The sequence below is a fragment of the Oryctolagus cuniculus genome, chromosome 1 (genome assembly GCF_051225735.1).
Source record: "Oryctolagus cuniculus isolate XC-2025 breed Fujian yellow rabbit chromosome 1, ASM5122573v1, whole genome shotgun sequence".
Classification (NCBI taxonomy): Eukaryota; Metazoa; Chordata; class Mammalia; order Lagomorpha; family Leporidae; genus Oryctolagus; species Oryctolagus cuniculus.
This window is the reverse complement of record NC_142867.1, coordinates 25610924-25638305: the sequence shown is the minus strand read 5'-3', so window position 1 is coordinate 25638305 and position 27382 is coordinate 25610924. Positions and strand designations below refer to the sequence as shown.

Below are 27382 nucleotides of genomic sequence, written 5' to 3'. Positions count from 1 at the left end.
GCTTTACCTAGGCCATTAGCGTTGAGCCAGATGGGTATTGGAGCAGCTGTAACACAAATCAGTGCCCATATGGGATGACAAAGTCACAGGTGGCAGCTTTACCCTCTCCACCACCACACCAGCCCCTAACTTGCTAATCTTTAAAATAAAAGCATTACTAGCTTCCTTGCAAGTCTGGTGTACAAATCAAATGAGATGATACATACACACTGTATAGTATATATGTATAAAGCAATGATGTTAAATCTTCTCAATAAATTCAGAGTGTCACTCAATAAATCACGGAGATCACTATTTTTATAGATCCTGGAACATATTGTACACTATTTTATTTTCTTTCCCATTTCTCTTTATATAGGGATTACTCATTAATGACTAGATCAGCTAACTAAATGAATGAGATTTAAAAAGTAAATTAAGAAGATAGCAGTCCTAAAACATTGAAGTTTAATTGAAGAAAAATACAATTCTGCTTAAACATTTTCTTGACTAAAAATATACATTGGAAAGAAAGTGTTATAATTATCCTTACAAAGTAATGGGATTCCATTTTAAAAATGCAGTGGACAAGAAGGCTGCTGGAGCTGACAAGGTCACAAAGTCTTCCCAGAAAGCTCAGAAGGCTAAATGCATAGTATCGCTTATACCTGCCACCCCAGTCTTAATCTGTGATGGAAGAGCAGTCCCAGAACTGTTTGTTGGCCATTGAAGTTTAATAGTAACAGACTGGTTAGTGACAACAATGCATCATAAAATTTACAGAAGGAAAGTTCATTTGTGTGTGTGTGTGTGTGGCAATTTTAAGTTATTGGTTTTGAAAATCAGTGCTTTCTAATGGAAACAACTTGACCCAAAATCTGTCACAGAATTTTGAGACCCGTTAAAACATAGTTTAATGAGAAAAAAAAATGTAGTCATAAGAAAAGTCAAAATCTAATTCTATTATATGGTGGCTAAGGGTCAAAATGAGCTGAGAATGTTTAAAATGTGACAGGCATATGCCACTGAAATAAAATAAAATTCAAACTAAATATAAATGCATAAAATTTACTTAAATCCTGTACATTTTTCACAACTAATGTGGTTTAATTCTAAAGTGTTTTGCATTTAAATCTTTCAAATCATGATCTTAATTTTGCAGAAATGTCTACCTACAAAATTTCACATATTTTTCTATAACATGTTTCCAATACATTTGAATTTTAAAAATCTCAAGGAAAGAACAATTTTTCTGGGACAAGGAAAAGGTTCTAAAGAGATCTAAGGAGGTTGTGATTTACTCAGTGTAGTTGAAAAATGCAAGTCCCAAACCTAGAGAATCATAGAACACTTAAAATTATAAATTCAATTAATCTCAAATAAAATTGTAGTCCCATAAAATATTCTAGCTAAGCTTCAAGTAAACAAAAGACTTTTTCTAAAGGAATAAAATGCTTTATTTTGAAAATTGAAATAATTTCAAATGAAAACTCCTGTGCATTTATTAAGCATACACAGAGTGCCAGGCACTATACAAAACATTGAAACATTGTTTCATGCTGTTTTAGGGTGAAATTGACTGCTCTGTAGTTTTGTTGCACTCAGTTTTGAATGAAGTTGACATCCTAGTTGCAAGGTCACCAAAAGAACATATCTTCAAGACTTGCTCAGGAAACAAGTTTCTAATCCATAGCAGAAGTAGACCGTGCAGATTAATATAGAAATTAACTAGTGAAGTCTGTCCACCACTAACATTTAATGTGCTTTCCCTTGGAAACCACCCCTTCCCTTCTTCCTCTAAAGCCACCACCTCTGCCACCTCTGCCTCTTCCTCCTTCCCTGCTACCACCTCTTGGAAGCCCTTCCTTTCTTTCTTTCTTTCTTTCTTTCTTTCTTTCTTTCTTTCTTTCTTTCTTTCTTTCTTTCTTTCTTTCTTTCTTTTTTAAGATTTATTTATTTACTTGAAAGTCAAAGTTAGAGAGAGAAGGAGAGGCAGAGAGACAGAGAGAAAGAGAGAGAGAGGTGTCTTCCATCTGCTGGTTCACTTCCCAGATGGCCGCAATGGCTGCGCTAATCAGAAACCAGGAGAAAGGAGCTTCTTCCAGGTCTCCCATGTGGGTGCAGGGGCCCAAGCCATCTTCTAAAGCTTTCCCAGACCACAGCAGAGAGCTGGATCAGAAGTGGAGCAGCCAGGACTAAAACCGGCATCCATATGGGACGCTGGCACTGCAGTCATCGGCTTTACACTCTGTGCCACAGCACCAACCCTGGAAGTCCTTTCTTACCTTAACCTCTGCAGTGGCAGTAGCTTACAAGGTCTATATAAAACCTCCATATATTTTTTAAAGGAAAATACCTTCAGGATTTCTAACAATTTAACTGAAAAATTAAAAAAACCCAAGTTGTCAAAATGTTGCATCCACTTTTCCAATGTGTTCTTAGCTTTCTAAATAAATAGGAGTATCAAAACAGGGCACTTCACTTTCATCTGCGGTATATTTACAAACTATGACATGTTCACAAGGATGCTCGGAATCTCCTCATAGGACTGTGCCTTCTGGAGGAACGGTTTGGCTTTTGCTAAAGTCCTGGTGGCCACTTCCACTTCCAAATCTTCCTCTACCCGCCCTGAAATTGCTGCTGCCTCCACCGTGGAAGTGGTTGTTGCTGGTGTCCCCCACCCCCACAACTGAAGCCGCCACCTCCAACCACCGATTAAAGCCTCCAGGACCTCGGTCCAGAAATGACAGGATCTCTCCTATGGTCGGATCATGTGGCACTGACACTTTTGCAAAACCGCCTTAAGCTCCGGAAAAGTAGCAGTAATATCCAACAAAAGACTTTAAAGGAACTAACTAACAGGCTCTCAAAGACTCTTGGGAGTTTCTAGTTTACAAACCCCTAGATTAAGTGTATTAATGTTTTGACACAATGTTCATGGAAAATGCATGTTATCTTTCAACGACATTCTCCATAAACTTTTGGAAGTACTTTCATACATATTACACTAGATTTAATGGTTTTATATATATTTATATACAAAAACTTTACTGATTCTTTAACATTGCCATGAGCTTTCTCATCTCATCTCACTTCTGTCAACACACTTAACACTTGTTCTGTCGCATCCAGGTCAGCCTCTATAACATTTCTCTTCTGAGACAGGGGGCATCCATTTTTGGTTCTCTGCCCCTACCAATCTTTTTGCCTGGACAATTTTCCTCTAAATACCTACAGAACTTGCTCTTTTACATTTTACTGTTTATCCAAATGTCTCAAGATTTTGACCATCTATATCTTTTTTTTTTTTTTTTTTTTTTTTTTTTTTTTTTTTTTTTAGAATATGTGCTGCCGAAGCGAGCACATTGACCTTCTACTTCTAACTGCAACTGCTCCTCTACATATTGCCGATTCCCTCACATGCACTTTTGTGCTCTTACAATTATCTAGATATTTGCAATCTCCACTGTGGTAGCTACTAGTCCCATGTAGCTATATAAATTTATATATGTTAAAATGAAATAAAATTTAAAAATCATTTAGTCAGTAACACTAGGCTATTTCAAGTCTTCAATAGTTACTCGTATCAGTGGCTACCATACTGTGCAGCACAGCCATAGACAATTCCTATCACTAAGGAAATTTCTATGGGACAGTGCTGCTCTCAACACATACAAGAGGACTCCAAAAAGCTGATGGGAAACAGAGAATTAAAATGTCAATTTATTTTGTTGCAAAATTTTTTGAAATCCATGTATGGTACTCTTCTCATATGTAGGAATTTCAATTTTTTTGCATCAAATAAACATCTTTTATTTTCCAATCTTTAGAAGTATCTTTATATATACATGTTTTTTGTACAACCATATCTACCCTATATTGTAAACTCTAAAAAGGCCAGAAATTTTCATTCAGTTGTTTTGTTCACTCCTTTATTCTCATTTTATAAAAGAGCTCTTGGCCCAAAGAAGATATTCAATAAATATCCATTGAATGAATAAGTGGACTAAAATAGAGCCATTCATTATTCCTTCTCAAAAAGTCAGCAATAGGGGAACAATTATGTTTCTCCTCCTTTTAGGGAAGTTTAACTACATTTTGCTAAGGCTACTTATTTGTTGCTTATAATTGTTTACGTTGTTTAAACACCTCTGCATAGTAAACCTTTTACGACTATTCTGTAATCATTTGTTTTCTGTGCTGGAGTGAGAATCACTTATACATGTGACAGGGTAAAAAAAAAAAAACCTGTCAACTCTTAGGCCTGTCAAAATTGTTAATAATCATAAAAGTTTTAGAATCAAGTAGGATTTTCATACACAAGAGAGGATACATATAGATTTTCAGGCTGTCAATCAATCTATTACATTTTATAAGCTGAGAGATGCATTTGCAATGAAATTAATTAGCATGAAGGCTTAAATGTGAGTGATCATGACCTTCCCCAGATGACCTTGCAAGGAACATTTGGAGATTTGAATTTATTATTGTGAATACCATATGGGATCATTTGAGATATATTCAAGATTCACATTATTGGCCAAAGAGATAGCTTTTGAAATGAATCAAATTTTAAAAGCTCTTGATACATATTTAATGAATGTAATGCTTTAGCTTTTGAAGCTATGAAAGGCTTTTTGGGGGGAGTTTGTTTTATCCTATTTTCCTACTATACAGAAAATATAAAATAGAATATCCAAAAGCATACCAGAAAATTCACAATTATTCAAAAGGGGAATCACACCTAACTTTACAACCCAAACACAATTGTTAACATTTTGGTGTATTTCCTAGTTTTTAATGTCTGTTTCCATGCTGATGTTTTAAAAATGGACTTAAGATTTCATGTCTCTCTAATCTACTTCCAGCTTTCTCCTCTTTAACACTATAATGGTCCTTGGCATTCACATGTTCAATTACTTCTACTTTATTCCAAATGCCCTATCCTATAATGATTTGTATCTTCCTAAGAGACTAATTTGAAAGGTGCAGACAGGCGATATGAACAGTTTAAGCTGACGAATGTGAATATTTGATTGTCTAGAATATATAGTTTAATGTGTTTTTTTGTTCTCTACCCCTTGCTGTGATGTGGTAACTCATTTTAATGGAAAGGAGATCACCCCAAGAGATAGGAAAACTCCAGGAAGAGCACTAGACAGATTTAGGCTTGACTACCACTCCATCCAATGATTCACAAGTATTTATTTTGCCAGGTAAGAGACTAGCTTCTGGATACACAAATAGTTAATTTTTTTAAAGATTTTATTTAATTGAGAAGCAGAGTTACACACAGAGAGAGGGAAAGACAGAGAGAAAAGTCTTTGATCTGTTGGTTCACTCCCCAAGTGGCTGAAAGGGCCAGAACTGGGCCAATCTGAAGCCAGATCCAGGAGCTTCTTCTGGGTCTCCCACAATGGTGCAGGGGCACAAGCACTTGGGCCATCTTGTAGTGCAGAGGGCTGGATTGGAAGAGGAGCTGCTGTTACTAGAACCTGTGCCTATACGGGATGCTGGAGCCACAGGCGGAGGCTTAGCCCACTAAGAAAGGATCCTAGTCCCATAAATAGTAAATTTTGACTATAGCTTTCTATGCTGCAGGTGCTGTGCTAAGTACATTACTTACTCCCCTTGTTTGATACTGAAAAATGTTAGGTTTTCCATTATGCAGTTATAGAACTGATACTAGTGTGAAACTCAAGCTTTACAACGTCAGTATGCCATCTCTTAACCACAATACTTTATTTCTTCACTTGAAATATTTGATCTTGGGAAAATCATTTAACTGTTTTAAGTTGACAATTATTTTTATGTATTAAATAAAGATACATGACAACTCAAGATACTGTCTCATATGAGAAATATCCAGTAAGATTTAGTTACTATTCCTAGACTATTAGTAAATATTTAGAGAGCGCTGAGGGGAGCAGGAAGAGTTTGTTATGAATGCCAAGAAATTATTGCCTCTCATAATTATTTCTGCATGGCATTAAAACTTCTTTGTTAATTTAGTTTTAAGGACTGTAGAGAGTCTGTAAATGGGTGTGCAGTAACACATTTATCCATGTCCTCTATCTGTGAGCATTTAGATTACTTTTAAATTCAAATTGCTCTTGGGTAAAGCAGTGAATTTCAAATAAATAATTCCTGCACATCCAACAAATATTTGTCTATCACTTCCTTTGATAAAATCCCTATGAGTTAAACTTCAGGTGACACAATGATTGCTTGAATTAGATTAGAATGAGTACAAAGGGAAGGTAGCATGCAAGTTCCATGCAGGCTCACAGTGGGGAGGGGCTTCACTTAGTAGGGAAAATCAAGACCTATTTTTAGGAAGTGACAGTAGTTTCAGTAGGCAGATTATGAGGTCCAGTTTAAGTAAAGGTTCAGGAACAGTGATTAGTCATGTCTGAAGCAGAGGCAAATGTAGGACAATACCAAGAATGCATAATAGAAAATAAATGTAAGAAAGAAAGAAATATGATAAATGATTAGAAATATAGATTGTGTCTATAATACATTGAGTAGCAATATGAGACCATCCTTTGTTATGTTTGCAAGGAGGGAATCTCATTAGATTTCCCTAAGTCCAGTGGGTTGTAGTTAAAATGGCAAAAACAGCATTGCATTTCATCATGTCACTGGAGAAGTCAACAAGGCCTGGACTGGTTGAGATGTAAGAGATGAAATACATAAAGAACTCCAAAAATTAAGGAGGAGAAATCACACTAGAACTGAAAAGTGCACAGAGCAAGAGAAAGGTGAGCTAGTGTGACCCAGGGACTTACAGAAAACAGACAAAAAGAAAAATATTATTATGATTACTTTCTATAACATGATCTTCCATTGCTAAATAACAATGTACCTATGGATTGGTTATGCTAAAAAGACATTGTGCTGAAACTTCCACTTAACAGAGCTCTGAGTAACTGCTTCTGCTACCTCATTTTAGATCTGCTTAAGAAGGGCCCTTACTGAGCCGGCGCTGTGGCATAGAGAGTTAAACCTCTGTCTAAAGTGCTGCCATGCCATATGGGTGCAGGTTTCAGTTCTGACTGTTCCACTTCTGATCCAGCTCCCTACTAATGCACCTGGGAAAACAGCAGAGGATGATCCAAGTACTTGGGCCCCTGCATTTATATGGGAGACATGGATGAAGCTCCAGGCTCCTAGTTTCAGCCTGTCCCAGGATGTTGCAGCCATTTGGAAAGTAAAGCAGCAGATGGAAGACCTGTCTCTTCCTCTCTTTCTCTAATTCTGTCTTTCAAATAAATAAAATAAATCTTAAAAAAATAATAAGAAGTGACCTACCAAGGCTGGGATAAGAGTTTCTGTCCTGAGTGGAATGTCTGAAATGTGACTTTCTCATTTGCATTACTAGACAATCATTAGAGTGCACACAGTATCAAAATGTCACCCCAGAGGACAGACAAGATACCAATAAGAGATGTATCTGCAGAATGAAATGTGCCAACCACAATCTCATCAGCAGTGCCTTTTGGGAAATTAATTCTTGGCCTCCATTCCAAGACCCTCTGTTCATGTATACCTTTGCAAGACTAATTACTTCTAAGTGACTACATGCTTCCCATCCAACTGTAAGCAGTCTTCAGTCCTATAACAGTTCAGTTTATACCTGGAAACTAATTTTTTAAAATATTTTCTTTTCCAAGTTTTTTACTTATTTAGAATTAAATAACTGTGATTTACTGATTATAAAAATTAAAAGTACCATTCAATGATACATGTGATTGTGTATGCGTTTTACACAGACAGATCATTTCAGAGACTAGAGAGATGTTTTATCCAATTTAGCATTACATTCCTCAAGTGACTGAGCTTCCAATATTTCCCACAGGATGACTTTAAAATCCAATACTTCTTATTTTATAGAGGCTGTGGAATGGTCAGTAGTCTCCACGTTCATTAAGATCCTTCTCATATAATGTTGATCTGGGTTATACACAATTCCATGACCATTTAGCATTCATGTCTTTCACCATGTGTGTATAAATCCCCTCCCCACAATTTGGGTTTCATTTAATCATCTTTATTTATATATGCTCCTAAATCCAATTCTCTCATTATTTGTCTGACTTTTCAAGTTTTTTCCAATTTACATCTTTCAAGACTTATGGTGCCCATGTAAATGCAGTATGACAAATGCAATTTAACACAAAGTACAACATTGTCCCAAAATCATGATCTTTACACTCATGTAAACCAGATTCTTATTCTCAACTTTTTTACTTGCCATCTATATGCATCTAAGAAAAAAGGCTACTATTTCTTCTCAGTATTTATTGGTTTATCTCTAAAATAGAAATGGTAATTTTGACCTAATAGTTTTATTCTTGGGTTTAAAGGAAACACTATATAGAAAAGGCTTAGCCTGAATGGAACAAGTGTTCAATAATGACAATTGTATTACTATCATTTTGCTCCCAACATATCTTTCCCCTTCTTTATTGACAAGTAGTCCTTTCTTGTTTATCTTCCTTTACTACAACTGCTCTTAATTCTAACAGTCTGTTTTGTCCTTCATTATGCTACCAAACATGTACCTTAAAGAGCTACCAGAAATAATAATGCTTTACAGTCCCCAGTACTGGAGTGACGTAAAAATGGCATAGAACTAAAGCTAAGAACTCGTACTATTCCTTCAATCTTATTTCCTGGCTAATTTTATCTCTGTTAGATCTTAGCTTAAGTATTATCTCTATGAGAGAAACATCCCCCCAAAACTATTCTGCCCCACATTCAGTTAACTTAATAGTTCTGTCAAGATGTTAGCATTGTCTTTACCAAACTGCAACACTGTTACCTTTCCAGCCTCTGTGCAACAAAAGACTTGATTATGGTACACAGAGCATACTATAGCCTATTTTTTCTCTCTCTACCATATAGGAACAATGTTATACATAACAGACACTAAATAATAAAATATTCTGAATGAAGCTCATCAATAACACAAAAAGATATGTTCTATTTATGCATTTATTCCTACTGATTTTACTCCCATGCCTTCATAAAGCTGAACTACTGCTAAATGCCATTTTGCTAATTATCTCTACTTTACTGCCAAGAAGAATACCACCCAGACAATGATAGATAGATGGAGGTTGATCTCATCCCTTAAAATAAAGTGGGGTTACCACAATAACACGTAAGAACATGCTGTCTAGGCACCAGTGTTGACTCAAACTAAAGAACGATAGAATATAAAGAAACCAATAAATATCAATGTGGAAATGAAACTCTATAAGTGCACGAAAACATGAATCAACCAAGCAGGTGCAGCTACATGAATTAATCACATAAATACATAATTCCTAGAGAAAAAGACATGAGCTACTTGAATAGCTAAAACCTTTATTAGGAATTAGCCTGAGCTGCATTGGAAAAGAAAAGGGGAAGAAGGGATGCATAGGGATTCTTGGAGACTTCAGATTTCACTGATTAAGCTGATTCTGGATGCCAAATCAAAATTGTTTTAAGAAATTTATTTATTTATTTGAAAGACAGAGTTACAGAGAGAGAAGGAAACACGGAGAGAAAGGGAGAAAGAGAGAGAGAGAGAGAGAGAGAAAGAGAATGAGAGAGAGAGAGAGAGAGAGAGAGAATCTTTCATCCACTACTTCACTCCCCAAATAGCAGCAATGGCCAGAGCTGGGCCAGGCAGAAGCCAGGAGCCAGGGCTTCATTTGGGCCTCAAATGTGGTTGCTGCGACCCAAGTACTTGGGCTATCTTCCTCTGCTTTCTCAGGCACATTATCAGGGAGCTAAATCAGAAGTGGAGCAGCTGAGACTTGAACTGGTGCCCATATGGGATATTGGCATTGCAGGTGGCAGCTTAACCAACTGTGCCACAAAGCTGTGGCAAAATCACAATTTAAAACAAATCAAAATTTAAAAAACAAAAACATAACAAAATAAGCTAGGGAAGGTGGAGATTTTCTATGGAAATTAAGTTCCCCACACAGCAGGTTTCACTGTTCTCTTTTTGTCAATACCTTTTTCAAGAGGCTTTATCAATCAATATGTGATGTAATGCATCATAACATTGAGAAGTGAAACTACATAATTACTGGCGAATATAGAGGATATGGCTGACTGTAAACTCTTACTCCTGCATCTCTGATTGTTTTCTACATAATAAATGCCAAACATACTTCATAATCCTTAGTGACATCTTCCTTTAGATTGAGACTCAAAATACTACACTTACATAATTGAAGTCTACTGTGGGCATGTTGTTAAGCATTATGCAATGCACCTTTACCTGAAGTATTTTATATAATTTTCCCTAAAACTATGATCTAGAAAGTATGATTTCAAATTTATAAGAGTTCATTGAGACTCAGAGATTTGCCAGAAGTCATGTAGTTAGTGAGGGGAATGCTGGCTTGGATACTCAATCTCATGTCACCTAACACAAAGACTGGAGCTCATTCCATTATGAGTCAGACTATTATCCTCTCCTATCAGCAACAATTTTAGGCTAGATCAATTTTAGACCAATAAATTCACTCTTGAGTCTTTCCTTTGGTCTATTCGACAGGAACAGCTGTATATTCTTCCTATGATAAATTTTGAACAATGCCTCAACACCAGTAGAGTAAGACATTAAACTCCACTTGATCACAGAATATAGTTGCTTCCTTGGCAAATGACATGGATTGTTGCCAGTAGTATTTTCCTAGCACACAGCTGGCTCCAAGCCCATATCTCTTCCTATGGCTGATGGGATGAAAAATCATTTATGATCTTTCAAACAACAGTAATCACACTGCTTATGTTTGAAAGAGGTTGAGACCATTCAAAACCATTCTCCCTTTGAAAGATTCTATGGATAAAATATGGAGTATCTATAGTGAGGTAACCTTGCATATTGCACAGAGTATTGAGTCTAAGAAATCTGGGTTCTAGTCTGGCATCTGGCACTATTAAGCTTTATATCTTAGGAAAAATTCACATATGAGCCTTTGTTTTTAATTTGGAACATGAAAGGCAACCTAAGACGTAGGCATTGTGGTGCAGCAGACTGCTTGGTATGCCTACATCCAGTATCAGAGTCCTGGCTACTCTGCTTCTAATCTAACTTCCTGATAATACATCTTTGTAGATAGTAGATGATGGCTCAAGTGCTTGGGTCCTTGACATCCATGTGGGAAACCCATAGGGAGTTCTGATCTCCTGGCTTCAGCCCAGCCCAGCCCTCACTATTGCAGGCATTTGGGTAGTGACCTAGCTGATGAAACATTTCTCTCTCTTTCAAGTAAATAAAAACAAGTAAGCATTTTAAAAGAAAAAATACAATTTAAATTCCCTTCAAGTATTAAAATGTAGCTTATTCAGTATGTGCCTATGTTTACATACATCATGAATATTTAGTATTTCAATAGTTATCTAAATGGCCATAAATTCAACAGGTATTCATTTAAAACTAGGAAAATAGCAATTCACTGGTTTTAAAAATAGTCTTTTATTCAGGATGCTGGAGGATTTTACACTATTAATTCATTAAGTCTTATGTCCCCGTGGCCGGTGCAGTGGCATAGTAGGTTAAGCATCCACCTATGGCACTGGCCCGCAATCCCATAGGGCACCAGTTTGTGTGTTGACCGCTCTACTTTCAGTCCAGTTCCTTACTGTTGGCCTGGGAAAGCAGTAGAAGATTCCCTAAATGCTTGGGCCCCTGTACCTGCGTGGGAGACCCACAAGAAGCTCCTGACTCCTGCCTTCAGATCAGCTTAGCTCCTGCTGTTGAGGCCATTTGAGGAGTGAATCAGCAGATAGAAGACCTTTCAGACCTCTCTGTCTGTAATTATGCCTCTCAAGTGAATAAATAAATCTTTTTTTGTAATATTCATTTATTTATTTGAAAGTCCAAGTTACACAGAGAAAGAAGGAGAGGCAGAGGCAGAGAGAGAGAGAGAGAGAGAGAGAGAGCTCTTCCATCTGCTGGTTCACTTCCCAAATGGCTGTAATGGCTGGAGCTGAGCCAATCCAAAGCCAGGATCCAGGAGCTTCTTCTGAGTCTCCCATGTTGGTGCAGGGGCCCAAGGACTTGGGCCATCTTCTATTACTTTCCTAGGCCACAGCAGAGAGTTGGATGGGAAGTGGAGCAGCTGGGACTTGAACTGGTGCCCATATGGGATGCCGACAATGCAGGAGGCAGCTTTACCTGCAACGCCACAGCGCAGGCCCCAGATCTTTTTTATTTTTTTTAAAGGCTTGTGTCCCTCTTCCCTACAAAAGGTGAGACCTCAAAGACTGTTTTTCTCTGTCTTTACCCATACAGCACAATAATACATTTTTAACTTTGGAACACAGTGTACTAAGAACCAGCCATTCACACAAAGAGTGTTCTGAGAAAGGGGCTAGATACAGGACACTGTGTAAAAGGACTGAATGGAGGATCTGGGATGGAATGGAATGGAATGGAATGGTACATTATTATTATGTGGGAATCTTCGGCAAATGAAGTTGGTTTTAAAATGAATTAAATCAAATATCTCTCCCCCTTCTTCTCCTGCCAATGTGTTAACAACACCATGTAAGACTTATTCTGTATTTCTCTCACTCTACTTATGTAGATGTTGCTCCTTTGAAGATAATGATTACAATGATGACAGTTTTTAGTCTACCTGCATCTCCATCCTCTTTTCCTCCAAACACAGCTTCTTTGTAAAGTTAGAATGAGGTTGCTAAGTTTAACCCTGACACCATTGCCCCAAAACATTTATGTAAACATCTGTGTCCAAAAGTCAGAGTAATGAAACCTAAATGTGTTTGTGTTCTAGTAAGAGAGGAGAGTGAGGGAGGAGAGAAGTGTAAACCCTTGAGTTGATAAAGGGTTTGTGATTCCTCATTTGAATGCAGGATCACTCTCCTACATTCTGGAGTCAATTATTTCTTGTTGAAAGCAGAGGGTTGCAGTTACATAAACTATAGAAACAATGGATGCTAAAAAGAGAAGGAAAAAGAACAAGAGTACTGGGAAAAGAAAAGTAGAAATGCCACATAATATCACAGATTTCTAAACATGGTACTTGAAACAAAAAATTTGAAATAGAGCACGGAATTTTAATTTCTAAAATCATCTTAAAGAGATGTCATTCAGGACGGATCTGCTGAATGCTGGGTAGAGAGTGTGAGCAGTCACCTGTTAATCCTTGTGATCTGTACGACAATCTACATGTTAGGTTCATGACTGCCATTTTGCAGAAGAGAAAGCTGTACCTGGGTGAAATGGTAACTAGTAAGAAGCTGGAAGATTCTAACTCAGATCTTCCTGACCCCAAAGTCTTTTTTTTTTTTTTTTTTTTTTGACAGGCCGAGTGGATAGTGAGAGAGAGAGAAACAGAGAGAAAGGTCTTCCTTTTCTGTTGGTTCACCCTCCAATGGCCGCCGCGGCCAGTGCCCTGTGGCCGGCGCATCATGCTGATCCGAAGGCAGGAGCCAGGTGCTTCTCCTGGTCTCCCATGGGGTGCAGGGCCCAAGGACTTGGGCCATCCTCCACTGCACTCCTGGGCCATAGCAGAGAGCTGGCCTGGAAGAGGGGCAACCGGGACAGAATCCGGCACCCCAACCGGGACTAGAACCCGGTGTGCCGGCGCCGCTAGGTGGAGGATTAGCCTATTGAGCCATGGCGCTGGCCAACCCCAAAGTCTTTATTCTCCAGCCAGAAGCTCTTCTTTTCTCCATTAACTCATATGGAACTCACTGCTCTTCTTTTTCTCATCTCCTTCAATTATCTCTTCAAACAGGGTTCCATCAGTCACTCTCAAATAAGCAATAACAAAAAGACTATGCTATTCACTGAGTACCCACTACCTACAAGATACTGCACTCTTCCACTAGGGTAACAAATCTATCTGAATTTTGATATTCATATTTGTTCTTGTTTCTGTGGCTTCCAGATAAGTTGGCAAAACAATATAAATGGGCTGTAATTTGGTGTTCATAGCTAGGGAAATGACAACATGCATTGTGACTTGCAGTCTTTCATGAGAATCTTACCTCAAAGTGAAACAAATTCCTCTCTGGGGAGAGGAAGAAACAGGTAATAAACTTTCCTTCTACTTCCATGCTGAAGGCTATTATGCTATACAAATAATCCCACATTCATCTGGTTTACAGAAAGCAGAATAAACATAACATAATGACTAGAGTCATGTTTTCCTAAAGCGCTCCTCCATGAATTACAAGCAACTGCTAACAACGATCCTTTGCTTGTGTGATGATGCTCACAAATCATCCTTTCAAATGTGTGACTCTCATCTGCAATTGAGAGGTTTATGTTTGAGAATCACAGTTTTTCCTTTGGTCCATTTTTTCCCTTCCCTCATTTTGCCAGTATGATAACAGTGATCGAGGACAAAGCAAGTCCTATTGTCAGTGTTTTCCCTTGGCATTCTGGGAAATGATCTATTTAAGGTGGATGAACAAAGTCTATTTGCTCAGCAAACCTAATTTTAGCTGAAGACCGATAAATATGTATATTGAAATGCATCACTGTTTGCTAACAATGCTAGCACACCATGCCGATCAAGATACATAGGCCAAAAAAATGGGAGATATTAAGACACATCAGAAGTGTTAATATTTTCAAAAAGGGGAAAAAAAGTATAGTCAATTGGGAACTCAGAAAATAATAAACTACTGACTTAAGAAATGCTCATAGTAAATTTATCCTTTCCTTTCTCTTTTTATACAAGGCTAATTGTACTTTTATCCATTGCTCTCCCTCTGTGCAGCCTTTTCTTCTGTAACTATTGTATTATTATCACATTTAAAACTCCACCATTTAAAGATATCTTTAAACTTTTCATTTGCATCTATAGTATTAATCCTACCTACATATTTGTTAAGATTATAAAACTATTTTAAAAACACATAAAATGAAAGAAGGATAAAAGAAAACTATTATATTTTTTGTTCACTGCATTTTGTTTAGGAACTTAACATTTTGCTATGTTTAGGGACCTAGATTCTCACTAACTTTTTTAAAAGATATCGTACAGGAAGGAATAAGATGCACTACTGTGAGTAGAACTACTATGGTGCATATAACTGTACACTTAGTACTGAAGAATCAATCTGATCTTCAAAGAGTATGGTCTAGAAGGAAATTTCAGCAAATACTTAGAAACAAAAAATTATCAGGGTCAGAGCAGGTGTTTAGCCTAGCAGTTAAAATGACTTCACTCCACATGAGAGTACCTGGGTTCTACTTCTGGCTTCAGGTCGTGACTCTAGCTTCCTGTCAACACAGACCCCTGGGAGGTAACTGTGATGGCTCAAGAAATCAGGTTCCTGCCTCCCATGTGGAAGAACTGAACTGCGTTCCTAGTTCCTGCATTCTGGCTCAGGACTAGCCCTGTTGTTGTAAGCATTTGGGGGTAAACCAGTAAGGTTAGGATCTCTCTCTCTCTCCCCCAACAACCAACCCCTGCCATCTCTCTGCCTCTCAAATAAATTATGCTTAACAAATATCAGGCCCATCTTGTCATATCATTAATTATTGCACTGGCTGTAATTCTGATCATTTAATTTCAATGATAAACATCAATAGATAATGTACTGCTCCATAAATATGAGTTTATGAACTAGACTACTAACCTCCAATCCACATTCTGAGCAATTGAACATTTGCAAAGGGTCTGAGATTCATAGCTGAAACTCCCTTTGGAAGCATAAAATATCAGTGATGGAAAGGAAAGAGAAATTTAGTCAGTATATCAATGTGGATATGTATATGAGGATGCTTTTGAAGTTCATAGATCAAGAGAATTTAAAATTATTATTTCATATTAAAGAGAAGAATTTCCTACTCACACAAAAGAGACAACATAGTGATAGCACTTGATAGCCAAGTCACTGGCAATTTTCTGAGCATTTTCTTCAACTGCTGCTGCCTAGCAACTTGAAAATAGCTTTCTTATCCTACTAATTTGGGGCATAAATGGGGGTGTGTGTATGTGTGTACATATATTTGCCCAGGAGAGAGAAAAGGAGGAGCAGGATTGGATGACTGATTAACTTTAGGGGGCAGGCAAGACCTGAAGGCTGACTGATACTCCCAGTCTTCCATCAGGGTGATGTTTTAGGTGATAATAAATTTAACAGAGATTAGACATAATGAGGACAAACAGTATTTGTGAAAGGAAGGGATAAAATTAATTTATTTTAAGCTGAACGACTTCAAGATATCTGTGGAACATCTACCTACAGATTGCCAAAAGTGAAATGGAAATAGGATTCTGCTGTAAGAGAAAGTGATAGCAATTACTGATAATCATTTGGATGTCTTTAGCAGCATGTAGGTGGTAGATGAAGGCAAGAAGAGGCATAAAATAAGAAGAAATAGTCCTTTAACTTTTCACTATTTTGTTTTACTCCTCTATTTAGCTTAACAACAAATATGTCCATAAAAATGAACCATACGTCATCTAGAGTGGATGCCCTTTTACTTTAAAGGCTGTTGTATTCCACATTGTTCACACCATTTTATTGCAGTTATTTGCTTTCATGTTTGTTCTCCACCCTAAGACTCTAGATGACAGATTATAATGGCCGGCACAAAACACAGACTTCAGTATTTGTTTAAGTAATAAGTGAATGCATGAGCAAATGAACGAAAACAGAAAATAGAATCTGAGACAGAATCTTAACTCATGTGAAGTCAGATCTTCACAGTTTGCATTCTAATTCTGATTTACAGTAACTCTGCAGCACAGGAATCATCCAAATAAATGACAAACCCAAACTAATTTCACAAAAGATTATTGACATATATTTATAACAAATCATACAGTTAATGTGTGATAAAATATCTTTGTTATTATACATATTTAAAATTTATTAAATGTGAATTATGTCCCAGTTGCTAAGTAAAACACTGCCTAAATTATCTCATTTAATTATTTCAATAACCCTATGAGAAACCAATCTTTATGCCTGTTTCAACAGTGGTTTAGAGACACACACATTTTAGAAATAGACATATCAATAGGTACTGCAGCTTTGCAAAATGGATTGCTGAATTTTCTAAGTATGACATTCAAGGCTCTCTACAGTCAGTGTTTGTATACACACAAAATACTGATTATTCACACAGCTTATATTTCACCTATTTTGCACACATAGATATAGACAACTTTTGAAATTATCTAAAGTGTTGTGTTTTTAATCAAGGCCCTAGTAGTTAAAAACAGAAATAACTGGTCAGCGCCATGGCTCAATAGGCTAATCCTCCACCTGTGGCGCCTGCACCTCGGGTTCTGGTCCTGGTCGGGGTGCCGGATTCTGTCCCTGTTGCTCCTCTTCCAGTCCAGCTCTCTGCTGTGGCCCGGGAAGGCAGTGCAGGATGGCCCAGGTCCTTGGGCCCTGTACCTGCACAGGAGACCAGGAGGAATCACCTGGCTCCTGGCTTCAGATCAGCGCAGCGTGCCTGCTGCAACGCGCCAGCTGTAGTTGCCACTTGTGGGGTGAGCCAACAGAAAAAGGAAAACCTTTCTCTCTGTCTTTCTCTCTCTCACTGTCTAACTCTGTCAAAAAATAAATAAATAAATTATAAAAAAAAAAACCAGAAATAATTAAATGATTATTTTTATAGTACTCTTCGTATCCAAGCACTTGGGCCATCTTCCTCTGCTTTCCCTAGTGCATTAGCAGAGAGCTGGATCAGAAGCAGAGCAGCTTGGTCTACAACTGGTGCCCATATGAAATGCCAGTGTCCCAGGTGGCAGTTTAACATGCTGTGTGCCACAATGCCGGCCCCAAGAAGATCTTTCAATAAAATGGTGTAAGATTTTATTCATCTGTTCCTTGCAAGTCAACATGACACTCAGTGATTGTGTAGCACTTTACCAATTATTTTTCAGTAGGGGCACGCATTTGGCTCATTTAGAAGTTAAGAAACCCACATCCCATATTGAAGAATGTGGGGTTGATTCCTGGCTCTGGCTTCCAATTTCAGCTTCCTACTAAAGCAGACTCTGGGAGGCAGCAGTGTTGTCTCAAGCAATTGAGTTCCTGCCTCCCACATGGAAGATATGGATTGAGTTCTCACCTTCTGGCTTCAGCCTGGCGTAATACCAGTCATCAAGGACATCTGGAGAGTAAATCAGTGGATGAAGTGCTCTCTCTTTGTCTATCTCTCTCTCTGTCTCTCTGTTTTTCAAATAAATTGTTTTGTGGCTGGTGCCGTGGCTCAATAGGCTAATCCTCCGCCTGTGGCACCTGCACACCGGGTTCTAGTCCCCGTCGGGGCGCCGAATTGTGTCCTGGTCCCTCCTCTTCCTGTCCAGCTCTCTGCTATGGCCCAGGAAGGCAGTGGAGGATGGCCCAAGTCCTTGGGCCCTGCACCCCACGGGAGACCAGGAAAAGCACCTGGCTCCTGGCTTCGGATCAGCACAGTGCACCGGCCACAGCACACAGGCCGCAGCGGCCACTGTGGGGTGAACCAATAGCAAAGGAAGACCTTTCTCTCTGTCTCTCTCTATCACTGTCCACTCTGCTTGTCAAAAACAATTGTTTTGTAAAAATATTAACTTGAAAACATACCAGATGTATGAAGAAAATACCTCTCTAATATCCTGTATACCACAACCAAAATTGACGACCTGCTCATTCTCTCAAGCTGAAACATATTTGTGTTGCTATATTTTTTAATGTTTTTGTCTTGAAGGTGTAGCGCTCTCCAACTGCATATGCTTTGTTGCTCTGTATGGAAAATTGCTAAAAATTGTCTCAATATTTGCCCATACCCATAAACAATGGACATTAATAAGACTAATTGCCCAAGAAGTAAAGAATAACAGGGAACACACAGCTTCCTACTACTCATCCTGGTTTCTAGTGGGCAGGAAAAATTCTCTCCATTCTTTAAAAAGAAAAAAAACTTTCATAAGGCTACCGTCTCAAAAAAACAATCTCCAAGACCCAGGTATGGGTCTATAAGAAAACAAAGCATACAGCATAAATGAAAGAGATGATAGGCATTTTTAATTCTCAAGTCAATTATTTCATATGCAAAAATAAAAAATAACTCTCTAAAGAGAATAGCAGTAACTGAAATAAGGAAGCAAAATCCTTGTCAAATGTAATGTATCCCTAAATATCCCCTTGTAATTATTGTTTTCCACATTCGACTGCATAGCTTTCATAAAATGAGATAACTTTTTAAACTTTAATCTTTGTTTTCCCAAGAATTTGTGATATATTGACAGTAGTCACTAGTGTCAGCTAATTTTTTGTTTTATGAACAAAAAATTCAGTTTGGTGGAGCCAGATGACTTAATCTGACAAACAGATCATGAAGACAATGAAAGTATCACTTTTAGAGTAAGGCAGAGAAAAGCCCCCAAGATATTTTCAGCTCTCTTTTCTCCTATGATAACAAAAACTAGAAGCCATATGTTGAGAAAGGAAAGCCACAAGCTATGTACAAACTAGTCCACTGACATCTATTCAGAAAGAAAGCTGCCTTGGAGAAAAGCAAGGACCATAGTAGATTTTGCATGCACAAAACATAACCTTGTGTTCATCCACCGAGATGTCAGGGTTGATTTGTTGTCACAGCAGAGTTCCATCAGCCCTAACAGAGCTCCTATCACACTTCCTAGTATACAGTACATTCTTAATATGTTGCTATTTATAAACAAAAATGCAGAACTGACAGCACCATTTACTACTAACACCAAAGTCTAAATATGGATTATAAAGGAAAAAACAGTCCTCTTGATTTATTTTAAAAAAACTATTTCTGAATATTAAGCATGTACAGACAATATATCAACCCTCTAAACAGCTTCAGGAGTATCCAACTATTCCATATTGCTGACTAAGGCACAGATAGGTCATATTCACGTAAAAAGATTATTACCACCATACAGTAGTCCATGCAGGTTAAGTTAAAATGAATAAAGAGGGTTATCTAGTTGTATGAGTGGATCTATAACTATTACCCAAGTTTTACCCTCTGTGTCTTTCATACAAATTGCTTATCTTGGCATAGTTGAAGCTGCTTTGTGAAAAACAGAGGGTGGGATTTTCCAGAATATACTACCACCTGTAGTTTTCAGTCTGGAAGTAGAAAGCAGTTTGCAATCCACACCCTTGCCTCGGCTCTAATGGTGAGTGCCTAAGTGATTTTGTTCTCTGATTAGAATCTTTCTTGCTCTCAATTGCTCACTGATAAACTGTACCCAATGATGGTGCTAATGCAATATCATGGAGAGGATTAAGTAACATTATGTATATTAAGAACCCAGCAGTGTTTGGTATATGTTCGCATCAAACACCTAATGTTGGTTTCATTTCCCTATTCTCTTTCTTTTCAACTAACATCTCACTTATCTGCCTTCCTACATATTTCCTTTTGAAGTCTTGGGTTTTGCTTGTTTTAAACTTGAAAAACGAAGGAGATGAATGCTAGATGTACATCAAAAGCCCTAACAGGAAGAAATATCTATGCTCTTCAAGTTTGGTTCTTACTTGAAATTTGGAATTCACAGCCTGTGACAAAAGTCAAAATAAAATTTGTGTATCCAATATTGCCACAGTTCGGTTGTGAGGAGAGAAGTTAAAGAACGGTAAGCACTGACAGAACCTGTGACCAGTTGCAGAGTCAACTGTGAACAGACTCACTTGGATGGAGTTTATACATCGAGGCTCTCACAAACTCATTATTGTCTATAGTTTCCTGGATTCTAGCTACATCAGACACATTTAAAACAAATTTGACACAAGGGGTATATTGCTTTGCTCAGTGGAACTCAAAAGATCCCAATGTTTATACAGCAGCACAAGTTTCATGCTCTTCTGTGCTCCTAAAAATTTAAAAAAGTTCTTTATTTAAGACTCAGAGAGACAGACAGAAAGAGATGGAATAAAAGAATATCTGTAGGGGCCAGCGCTGTGGCATAGTGGGTAAAGCCTCTGCCTGCATTGCCGGCATCCCATCCAGGCGCCAGTTCAAGTCCTGGCTGCTCTATTTCAGATCCAGCTCTCTGTTGTGGCCTGGGAAGGTAGTGGAAGATGGCCCAAGTCCTTGGGCCCCTGCACCGGCTTGGGAGACCTGGAGGAAGCTCCTACCTCCTGACTTCCGATCGGCTCAGCTCTGGCTGTTGCGGCCAGTTGGGGAGTAAACCAGCGGATGGAAGACTCTCTGATTTTCCTTCTCTCTGTGTATAACTCTGGCTTTCAAATAAATAAATAAATAAATCTTAAAAAAAAAAAAAAGAGTATCTGTACTCTTAACAGAGTATCTTACTAGGGTGGGCTACAAAGGAGATGCACGGCATTTCAAAAAATTTTACTGTGTCTTTAAGCTAGTCTCAACACAGCTGACTTCCAGTATGAATAAACACCTCACATTGTAAGTTTTCAGCTTAGCTCTTCTCCAGATACTGTTTCTTGGTGATGCCACTAAAGAACTTTGAATTTTGAACATATTTCACCTTCCAGTATTGTCCGCCTTGGATTTTATAGCTGCTTTTATCTACACTTGAACTTCAGGCTGCACTAACTAGTGATACCAGGCAATAATACCCCAGCTATCCAGGCAATAGCACCATCCAGGACAATAAAGAATCAGGGAAGGGTTGCAAAATCAATTTGTTTAAATGGTTAAGCATCATCATATCAAAGAAGGAGGATACTAAAGGTTTCTCCTTTATGATCACCCAACAGTTCAAAGTAACTTCATGGCAAAAATCTCAAAATTTAAATTCATCAAGTTAGAGCAATGAAAATACTATCACACGTGAGTGTCAGCATTATAAAAAAGGAGCATGTAATGAGTATATGAGTTAAAATGATAATACTTTTTTTTAAGAGCTGTATTTATTTACTTGAAAAGCAGAGTTACAGACAGAGTCTTCTAGTTCACTGCTGGATCACTCCTCAAGAGGCCGCAACAGCTGGAACTGGGCCAGGCCAAAGTCAGGAGCTTCATCTAGGTCTCCCATGTGGGTGCAGGGGCCCAAGCACTTGGGCTGTCTTCCCCTACTTTCCCAGGCACATCAGTAGGGAGCTGGATCAGAAGTGGAGCAGCCAGAACTCCAACCAGCAGCCACATGGGATGCCGGCACTGCAGGTAGCAGCTTAACCCACTGCACCACAGCACCGGCCAACACGTTTTAAAGATCTGAAATAACTTTCTTTTCTCCCTGACCTATGTACTATTGAAGTACTATGTTCCATATTCAAAGGGGAAATGATTATATGAAGTGTGATATTTCCTTGTTTGGGGTCCAAGGAACTAGTTCCAATAGGAAAGGCCAAAGTTTGAGAGAAGCAACAAAATCACTACCCTAACAGGTCATCATATCTTGCTTTCAATGTCCCATAAGAGACCTAGGCTTTAGGTTGAATTCCAAAGAATGACATTTCAGTTTCAGCAGGAAGCCAGTTGAATTAACATGTATTTATATAAGCTTTTGCTTTCAATTCATATACCTAAAATATGACACTTTGGCTCAGTATATTTTACATTTTTTCCATGTACAGATGACCATGTTCTGAATCCCTGCTCAATTTTTCCTCTTTCACAAAGTTTTCCTAACTCCCTGATACAATTGATTTCAATTTCTTACATACTTCTAAGCATGTTATTTCTAAATCTAGAATTTTTTTTAAGTTCTTATACTTGTTTTTAACTTTTATGTCTTTGTCCTCTATAGACAAACTGAAAATACCTGGAACCAAGACTTTTGATCTTTCTGTACCTCATAGTGCCCAGTTCACTACTTTGTAAACACTAATCGGTACATATTTATTTAATTGACTCAAAATGTGAAAAATAGGGAGAAATGTCATATAGTTTCTTTATATTCATATTTACATTAGGGATTTAAATGATCCCAGTCAATGCAAATAAGCAATTGCCAAGGAAAAGGAGAGAGACAGGACAATCAAGCACACATCCAAGCATTCAAAGATATCTATTAGATGAGTTCTCAAAAAGGAATAAGAAGTAATTCTATTACATTGGCTATGCATGGGCACTCTAGATCCTGTTTATTCTTGATTGTATTTAAACGTCTACCTTACTATGATCTATCAGCTAGGAAACCAAGCCAAGCAATAGAAAGTGAGTGCTTTCTCAATACTAATAATAAAACCAGAAACAGAAAGCTCCTTTAAGATATGTTAAGGTGGGTGTTAGCCAGGCTGGATGGTACTCCCTTGATATGTAAACTACAGCAGATATGTGTTTTATTCTTGGTAAGATGTTTCCTGGATCCTTGGTTATACCATTTCATTTGAAGACATAATACCCTGCAATTCAAAGTCCTGGAGAGCAGAAGCATCAGTATCACCTGGAAGCTTTTTAGAAATGTAGAATCTTGGAATACACCTCAGATATGTTAAATTAGAATTTGCATTTTCACAAGTGACTCATTTGTAGGTAACATTCTAAGAATTATGGGCATGAGGTACCCTAGCAGCAATATTTCATTTATATCCTGGTAGTCTCTCAGCTCTAAACAATAATTCTATTGGAAAAATAGAATATTTGTTTCCTACATCCTCTCAGTCTCTACCCTTTAATGATTTTTCTGTGGATCTATCTATTTGTTTTAAAATTCAATACATAGGCTGGTGTTGTGGAGCAGGGGGTTAAGCCAATACTTGTGATTGTAGCATCCCATACTGGAACACGGGTTCGAGTTCTGCCTGCTCCATTTCTGATCCAGCTCCACACTAATGCACCTGGGAAGGCAGCAGATGATCGTCCCTGCCACTCACATAGGAGACCCAGATGGAAATCCAGGCTGCTATCTCCAGCCTGGCGCAGTTCCAAGGCCAATTTGGCCATCTGGGGAGTGAGTCAAAGATGGAAAATCTTTTTCTTTCCCCCTGTCTCTGTTAGTCTTTCAAATAAATAAAAATAAATCTCTAAAAAATTAAAATAAGATGTAAGTAGAAAAACACACAAAAAAATCTCTGTGGAGCATACAATGTACATATTTCTTTCATATATGTTATATTATTTGATCCTTATGATAGACCTGTGAGAATCATTATAAATTACATGAAAGTCACCTGGCTACCTGGCTACCTGGCAACAGGGATGTCACCGATGATAATGCCCAGCAATGAAGAAATCACTGGAGAAAATCCTAGCAATGCACTGGAGAAAATATTCAGCAATAAAGAAATCACTAATGAAAAGTCTGTGGCAACACTTGATGAAAAACCTGCTGGCCAACAGCAGTCTACCTCATTCATATAAAACCTCCCAAACTGTAGTCTCTGGGCCACAGTAGTCAGCTTCACAGCTGCTCCCTTGTAGTGTATTTTAATAAATCTGGGGCCGGCGCTGTGGCGCAGCTGGTTGAAGCCCCAGCCTGCGGCAGTGGCATCCCATATGGGTGCTGGTTCGAGTCCCGGCTGCTCCACTTTCAACCTGGTTCTCTGCTGTGGCCTGGGAAAGCAGTAGAAGAAGGCCAAACTCCTTGGGCCCCTGCACCCACATGGGAGACCCAGAAGGGGCTCCTGGCTCCTTGCTTCTGATCAGCTCAGCTCTAACCATCCTCTCTTTCTCTCTGGCTCTACCTCTCACTGTAACTCTTTCAAATAAATAAAATAAATCTTAAAAAAAAATCTATCTCTTCTCATTCTCTTCTCTGTATTCTATTGCTTGTGAATTCCTTCACCACTCACAAAATTGACCTCAATTGGTTGCTTCCTGTGACACATAACTTGACACTTGCCGCCTATGCAATAAATGTCTGGGAACATGCGTGTATGATGCTTTGAAGATGCAAAAGACTTACCCCCCTAACCAACCAGCCCTATAAGCAATTCTAACTACATTATCCATGGAGCCAAACTTAAAAGCCAATGTCAATGTTGTTCTTGAATCTTTTGCCCTTTCAACCATCATAACCCAACTTATCCCACTAAGAGACACTAAACATGCACACTCTTGATGAAGGCTTTTAAAACAGCTATTACGTATGGATTTGCTGTCAGTTTTTCTAGAATGCATGCGCTGAAGAAAAAAAAAAAAGCTTTTTAAAAAATCCAATTCATGCTCACCAGCAATGACATTTTCAACTAATTAAAACCCCCTTGGGTATTTCTGTTTTGTATAGCATGACTTCTTTTGAAGTGTGATTTAATCATGTGCTCTGAAATCTTCAGCCATTAGTAAAGCAACATAAGGAATCATATTAAACATGTATGATAGTTTCATCAAGAAAGTGTTTATCGTATTATTGTGTAATACAATGATTTGTTAACCAGGCTTAAAACCAGTAAATTGCTAGTCATTTTCAAAACATTCAATCCAAATCTATATCACATCAAAATGTAAAATATTAACTAAAATTTTAGCCTTCATTAAAATGCTTTAACAGTGGCATTTAGACATATAAAATACATCACTTTTATTAAAACCTCTTGGTCATTATCGAATAGACAAAGTGTCTAAAATTAAAAGGCACAGATATAGAGAAGGAATTTTAGAGAGATTCTCTAGACATATCACCCATCTCTGTTTTATAGATTTGGAAAGAAAAGCCAAAGAGGGCACACAACTTACCAAAAGTTCTACAGTGGTTTGTCACTGCCTGGCCGAGTGACTCTGGGCAAGTCCCTTTTCTCTCAGCCTCAGTTTCTTGATCTGCAAATGAGTTGATTGGACTATATGATGTAAGATCTCAAACAGCCTGAAATACCATTATTCTGGTGGACTAGAAACCACATTCCCTCTCCGACTTTTAAATACATGAAAAGATCTTTAAATGATGCTTGGCATGTCTGATGTTCCAGCTTGTTGATTCTATTAACTTAGCTTGATACTTCGGAGCCATGTTGGTTGCCAGCATGCACGACAGACAAACAAACCAGGAGAGAAAGGCTGTTGGCATACTCTTTGCCTGAGAAATGCTACAACTGAAAATCAGCCCAGAGTGATGGTAAGTATTCTCCTCCCACTTTTAAGAGTCTGATGACTCCCTCTGTCTGGGCTCTGCCTCAGAAAATTCTTCCTAGCTCACTGGAGCCCTGGGTATCCAGCCCTTGACCTAACCTTAGACGGAGATGCATTTCCTCCTGGAAGACTCCCTGCCTGGACAAGTCATTCAAAATTAACTTTAAAAGGGACTGCAGGCTCCAGGGAGCTGTACAGTTTAGCATCTTTTAATCAATTGTCTGGCCTTCTCTGGTCTTTTGTGAAATCTTTTTTTATTCCATTACAATTTTTATTATGTTAATAAACAAAGAGTTGGTATGCATAATAAAAAAGACAAATTCAGCCTTTGAATGGAGGCTCTGTCATGATCATTGGTCATGCTTTAATTACATTTACTTATCTTACATTCCTCATTCTTGTAAGGGTAGTATCTTTGAAATGGCTTCTATTTACATTTTTTGTTAATGAGTTCCATCCCCCTCTTCCCCCACCAGCATTCTTTTCTTCTCATTATTACTATTTTCTACTGGGAAATCAGAAAGGCAATGGTTTAGAGTTCTAAAAGTAGATTTAGAGAAAGCAACTCCATAAAGCATGCATTGTGCATGGAAGAGTGGGTACTGCCAATGTCCCTACTAATTAAGTCAATCAGAATTCAATTGTTTTAGCCCATTTTTATGATGTATAGAACTGATAATAAAGCATTGTGTCCTATTAACCAGAACACATTTAAAGAAAGCAAGAGGAGGCAGCATTTGACAAAGTGGTTAGGACACCTGCATCTCATAGGAGTGCCTGGGTTTGAAACCTAGCTCTGATTCTAATTCCAGCTTTCTGCTAATGTATATCTTAGGAGATAGCAGCTGACTGGTCAGGTATTTGGGTCTCTGTACCCAAGTGGGTAGCCTGATTTAGTACTTGACTTCTTGATTCTGCCAGACACAGTCCTGGCTACTGCAGGCATTTTGGGGAGTGAACCAGTAGATGGGAGACTCTCTCTCCCTTAAATTAAATAAATAAATAAATAAATAAAAATTAAAAGTGAGATATAATCTATATTTGAATAATTGTATATAAAATGAGGGATAAGAATTTTAGGCAAAAATACATTACCTAATAAGCAAAATTTTGATGTCACTGTTATTATTATTGTCTTCTGTTATTTATAAAATGCTTATTATGTGCTAGGAATTGTCCCAAGCATTTCACATGATTACAAAATTTTAACCTTATAGATGTATTTCAGTGTTATCCTTAAAAGAGGATGTAAAAATGGGAGGGAGCCAAACAGCAGCCTCAAAGAACAACCAACTTCTTGAAAAACTTTTAATTGAAGGATGAAAATTTGGCAATAGAGGTTAAAACACTGCTTGGGATGCCCACATCCCATATTGGAGTCCCTGGGATCCAGTCTAGGCTTTACTCCTGATCTTAGTTTCCTGCTTATGCACACCCTTGGAGACT

The 27382-nt window shown here is 38.0% G+C and overlaps 1 protein-coding gene across 4 annotated transcripts in view; it reads right to left on the bottom strand.

Moving 5' to 3' along the window:
• Positions 1 to 27382, bottom strand: part of LRRC4C (leucine rich repeat containing 4C) — a 556054-nt gene that overhangs the window by 106485 nt on the left and 422187 nt on the right. For 2 of the 4 annotated variants that reach the window (XM_070071448.2, XM_008269881.5), the window contains exon 2: positions 25547 to 25627. The exons of the other annotated variants lie outside the window; for them this stretch is intronic. The gene's annotated coding sequence lies outside the window, so the exon portion shown is untranslated. The remainder of the gene's footprint in view (positions 1 to 25546; positions 25628 to 27382) is intronic. 4 annotated transcript variants of the gene reach the window in all.